Source organism: Peromyscus leucopus, chromosome 7 (assembly GCF_004664715.2).
Source record: "Peromyscus leucopus breed LL Stock chromosome 7, UCI_PerLeu_2.1, whole genome shotgun sequence".
Taxonomy (NCBI): domain Eukaryota; kingdom Metazoa; phylum Chordata; class Mammalia; order Rodentia; family Cricetidae; genus Peromyscus; species Peromyscus leucopus.
The window spans coordinates 71,255,599-71,261,772 of NC_051069.1; positions in this window are offsets into that span (position 1 = coordinate 71,255,599).

Genomic DNA, 6,174 nt, shown 5'->3' on the forward strand with positions numbered 1-6,174 from the left:
ACCTGAATATAATCAAGTTCTTTTTTATAAAATAAGTGGTAAAAAAAAGGAATATAAATTGACAATAAATGTTTAAAAACTGATCAACATCTGAGATTCACAAGTTAAAATGCTTTCAGACTCCTTTTCACCCCAGTAAGATTGGCCATAATGAAAACAAATGCAGGTAAAAATGTAGGGAAAAAAGAAACCCTTGTTCACTTCTGTTAAGAATATAAACCTGGGACTGGAGAGATGGCTCCGCAGTTAAAGGCACCAGACAATCTCCCAGAGGAATGTCTGTGAGCTCACAACCTCAGCCCTACTGGATCTAATACCTTCTCTTGGCCTCTGCAAGGCACAGGGCACACACATAGTGCACATGCATTGCACACACTGATGCAAAACCACTCACTCATAAAAAATAAACAGATACAGGTTTGACTTAATACAAATTTTATAATCACTATAGAAATCTGTATGGAAGCTTCCTGGAAAAGTGAAAATAGATCTACCATGTGATCCAGCTATAGTATTTTGAGGGTCTATACTGAAAAAAGTAAGTCAGTCTACCTCAGATATTATTGCATGACTATGTTTATTGCTTCACTGTTTGATCACATTAGCCAGAATATGAAATGAAGAGATGAATGGACAAAGAACATGAGGTACTACACATGCACAAATGCAATCTATGTAGCCAAAAAGAGTAATGAAATATGGCATTTGCAAAATAGTAGATGAAACTGGAAATCGGGTTTTTAGTGAATAAGCCAGTCTCAGAATGACAACGACCATTTTTTGTTCTCTTATATGTAGAACCTAAATCTAAAATTACATAGATCTCTCTCTCTCTCTCTCTCTCTCTCTCTCTCTCTCTCTCTCTCTCTCTCTCTCTCTCTCTCTGTGTGTGTGTGTGTGTGTGTGTGTGTGTGTGTGTAGGTCATAGGTCATACAACTAGAAAGGGAATCAGAAGGAAGGAGAGTTCTTCAAGGAGGTGGGATATAGAGAGGCTATTGGCACACAGTGAAGGGAGAGCAGAATCAGGGAAAATGGGAAAAGAAAGGAAATCCTCTGGATGGGAGAAGTATGGGGGAGGGTGGGGAAAGGGAGAGATAAAGAAAAGCATATGATACACACACACACACACACACACACACACACACACACACATATATATATACATATATAATTTAATTGATTAAAAACTTAACAGAGAGGAAATCAACCACACAGAAAAGCATATAATTTATTACATCATGTATTAGTTGGTCGAAATAAAGATCATTTCACAGCCCTGAGAACAAATGCATTTATTTTTCTCCATTCCTTTCAGGTGTTTTATTATTTCCTTTCTATTTGAGATTATAATATAATTACATCATTCTTCCTTCCCTTCCTCCCTCCAAGTCCTCCCATATGAATTCATGGCCTCTTTGACAATTAATTGCTACTATGTTCATATATGTCTATTCTCACGGCTCAGGCTGCATAATGTTACTTTTGTGTGTGTTTTCAAGTCTGACCATTTGGTATTGGATAACCAACTCGTGTGCTCTTTCTTGAGGCACATTCATACACCAGCAAGTAGCTTTCATAATTTAGCTATTGTTGACTCTCAACCCACAGGGATGAGAAGACTAACTTTCACTGAGCTTTCTTTCATCTGATTCCCAAACATAAACCAGAATTGTTGATGATAGTGCAACCATGTTCCAAATTTGAAATGCCAGCTTTCACTTTTTCTATAGCACCTGGGAAACTTGACAGTTTTTCTCACTTGAAACAGCTCTTCTGCTTTTTCACCAAGGTGGTTTCTTTCTATTAAAGCCAGGGTTATTTTTGAAACATTCAACATATATTTTAAAGGACTAATTCAGGGTTTTAATACAATCATTACATCACAAACACAGGAGTTACAAAGCACATTTCAAAAGCAGGCAGGTGATTTGGGAAGACTCAGTCCATGCTGCCTTGTGAGTCCAGACATTTCTCAGTTCTGGGGATTGTAACCATGTCTCTTCTGCAGGTGCTTTACTAGCCACCTTCATTGCTACATTATCTTTTAGAAGGTAAACAAACTACCCATTCCATCACTGTTACCATCCAACATTTGAAATAGAATATTTGAATTGTTAATAAATAATTGCCACACTAAATATTACATTATTATGAGAAATAGACTCAGAATGTTATGTGGAAACTGATTAAATCAGAATATTGACAGATTATATGGTGTCAAATTGGGAAGATAGTGAGCCTATGAGGTCTTCAAATATTAGCACTCCACACTAGAATTAGTGAAGTTTTCACAAACAACATTTAAGAAATTATAAATTCTTATAATTGAATTTGCAACCTGGGCATGGTGGTGTATACACACACACACACACACACACACACACACACACACACACACACACCTATAATCTTAGCAGTCAGATGACTGAAGAAGGAGAATCATGAATCCAACATTTGTTTGGGATACCTGACTTCCAGTCCAGACTAGACTACAGAGAAAGAGACCCTGTAAAACGAAACAATAACAAAAAATAAAATTACAATACTTGAAAAATGTGGAAGAATATTTCTTTCTGTATATGAGACTCACTGTCTTTTTCACATTGAACTTGTTCATCAGCTTGTGTTCTTGGATGTGGTATAGAATTGGGAATGTGGAGTTCTTTACAATGCAGTTGCTCAAGTCCAATTCTAGAATAGTAGACATATTTGAACATAATTAAGGTTTCAGAACAAGTACTCAATATCATTCACAGAAATCACTCAGATTAGTATGATGACTTCTGGAGTAAAACTAAGAAGAACTGCATTCAGAACTGTCTATAACTCATTGAAGATCATCCACTGGCTTAAGGTATTAAGTTTATTGGTTCATATCTAACTGAAGAGCCAAAGCACCCCCATATCAAGCAAGCCCCTCACCCCAGCTTGAAACAGGCCTGAGTTGCAAAATTCTCAGGACAAAGTCAGGATGTTTGAAGAGCCATCTGGTAGCAACTGATTGACCATAGAATTGCCCCAGTGCCAGAGATGGTCAAAGTACAAAGTCAGGATGTTTGAAGGACTATCTGGTAACAATTGATTAACCACAGAATGCCCCAATGCTGGAGGTAATCTATAAAGTTTGACAAACAACCAGTTAAAACTACAAAGTAAGATAACACAGAAATTCTGAAAAGCCCCTAAAACCTGAGCCAATCAGAATTGTACCCATACTAGCCCCCCTGAATGGTGTAACCTTATGGTTTTTGCCTTTAAAAACTGAGCTTGCAGAAGGGCGGGCAACTCCTCCAGCCTCTACTGTGTTGGATGGCTTGACAAGGACCCTGCCGTGGCTTGAATTGCTTCAATAAACCTTGATTTTGCATTTAGGTGAGTTCATGTCTCTGGTGGTCTCTTTGGGGGTCTCGCACCCAGGGCACAACACTAACCTTATTGTGTTTTGGTGACATCATAGAATATAGAATGAGAAATATACAATATCATGAAGATGCAACTTTAAGACATATCTAAACCAAGATTTGATGCAAAAATACTGATTTTTAAAATCCAGTGAATATATCAAATTTAAATTATTGTGTCAACTTAGCAAATTAGGAAATGTTCTTTTCCTCTACTCTATTTTTGGATGAAATAGTTATTTCAATAATTTTGTACTAGAAATTTATTCTTTTCCAGATAGAAAAGATAGCCCAGAAATATAATAGCTGGCACATATCCTAACTCAGAAGTTAGTAAAAGCCCAGTGGTTTGTCCTGGGTTTTGTTTCTTTGTTTCTTTTTGTACTGTGGCTTACATAGAAACCACTTAAAAACAGTGTGTCAAATGCATCTGTTGTCAGGAGATAGCATGCAGCATTTATTTTTAAAACCAAGGACAGCTAGTGATAGGATGATTCTCAAAACCCCATAACTTGCCTGGATATTGAATGAAGTGTAACAGTGCAGTTTAAGACTGTGTGCTTGAGCGGGTTCACACAGTTACCTAGGACATCTATGTTGCAAAAATAACCGTGATCACAATCCTCATAATCACAGCAGTGCAATGCTGTGTGCATGACTTTTCTCTGGGGAATGAAAGGCTTGTGCATCAGCAGCCATTGCCTCAGAAGCAAAAGCACAAAATCACAACTGTGCTCCAGGCAATGTGGATATAGGGACAGTGCAGGGCAATGTGGGAGAACGTGGGGGTAACTCTCATCATGAACCTGTCCCTTTATAACAGCAGTTATTATAAAAGCCTCTTTGTGTGTGTGAGTGAGTGCTTAGGAACAGGAAGATCTATTAAGGTAGTGACTGACTTGTGATCCTGTGGGACCTCTTTTGGGAGAAAGTTGGTTTTATTATCTCAGCATGTGGATTAGTGTGACAGCCATAGTTCACCTCAAATATTGCTCTTTTAAATTACTTTCTCAATAACATATCTCCATATTTTCCCATGTTAATAATACTCAAATGTTAAAAATAAAATCAAAAGTTTCAGAATGAGGTCCTGGAAGGAGGGCTCAGTAGTTAAGAGCACAGGCTGCTCTTCCATATGACCCAGTTTTGATTCCCAGAACCTGCATGAAAGATCCCAACCATCTATAACTTCAATTCCAGGAAATCCAGTTCCCTTTTCTCGTCTCTGCAAGCACAAGGCACACATATGATGCACAGATATACATGTAGACAAAATACCCCCACACAGAAAACTAATAAATGAAAATGTTTTAAAGCTCGGAATGAGAGTTTGTGGATTCTGAAGCAAACTACCTTGCTGATGAAATAATAAAGTACCCATTGCAGAGTGTTACATCCAGGGAGAGGATGCTTCCAGCCACAAGACTCCTTGTCCGTATCACAGACACCTATGTAGGAAGTCTTTCACAGTGTTCAATGTCCTGTCATCTGTATCATTTGAATTATTGTGATTTGAAATTAAACTTTAATGTATACCTGTCAGTCATAAATAAATCTGAGTCTTAAGAAAGAACTAGTAATTGATAGAGTAGAATTAGGTGAAACATTTTAAATATTACCACATTTAACCCCCATGACAACCTGTGAGATGAGGATTATCACCATATCCATTTCACAAGTAAAGGGACAGAGGCATAAAAATGGAGGACAGAATCACAGCCTGGAACCAGGTGTCCTGGCTCTACAGTCTGTGTGCTAAACTATGAAAGCAAAGAAAGCTTTCACCATGAATAAAAGCACCAATAAAAATGGATCAGTGCTTTGAATAAATTTACATGCAGTGTGACACATCTTCAAGTGTATGTCATTTACTAGATTTAAAAAGAATAGAAATGCCAATCACCTCTGACTGACTGTAATAATCACATGAAAATGATCTTAGAAAAGTGAGGGGAGAAGTGGATGTAAAATTTAATTATGACAAAGTACCATTGTCTTATTGTTCTATACTGCACTGTAGAGAGGAAGAAGCAAGGATCTTTCTATTCTGCTCTCAGTGCTAAATTCTCTTTTTTACAGGTACATTCATTACAGTAGTTTTTGCATTAAATTTGTAACCCATAAAAAAAAAAATAAGAATTTACTGCATATTAAATCCTGTGAAATCAATAAAATTTTGGTAGGTTAATGATTCAAAGCTTCCATGATTAAAGCTACTCCACAAATTAGATAAAAAATTTAAAAAATCATTGTATCAGACTCTGGATATCTACATGAAAAGAAAAACCTTTTAAAATTAATATTAAGGAAATATTGAAGTTTAATCTTGTGTAGAAAGTATCATTTAATCTAGATAATCTGAATACTAAAAGCAATGACAAATCTTCAGTTTGGTTCCTAGAATATATATGTATATCTTTTCTTACTAAATAAAAACACTCAAAGATAGTGCACTTGACAAAAAAAATTGATTTCTACAATTAACTTGATTAAAGAAAAAAATGTTTTCTAACATCAGATTTCCAATTTTATATGACAAGGATGGTAAGAGTGTTATCTCAATACGAATTGAAGGAGAAAGCAGAATTCTGCACTTAATGAACCTGGAAATTTCTTTCATGGGAGAAGGAACCGAGGTTGTGAAATGTTCCATGTAGTCAGTATCCCCTGCTGACCCACTGCATACAATTGATTGCTCTTCCCAGTTACAGAAAAATGAGTTGGCACTTTGTTACCATAAATACACATGTGTGTTATTAAAATAGACACTGT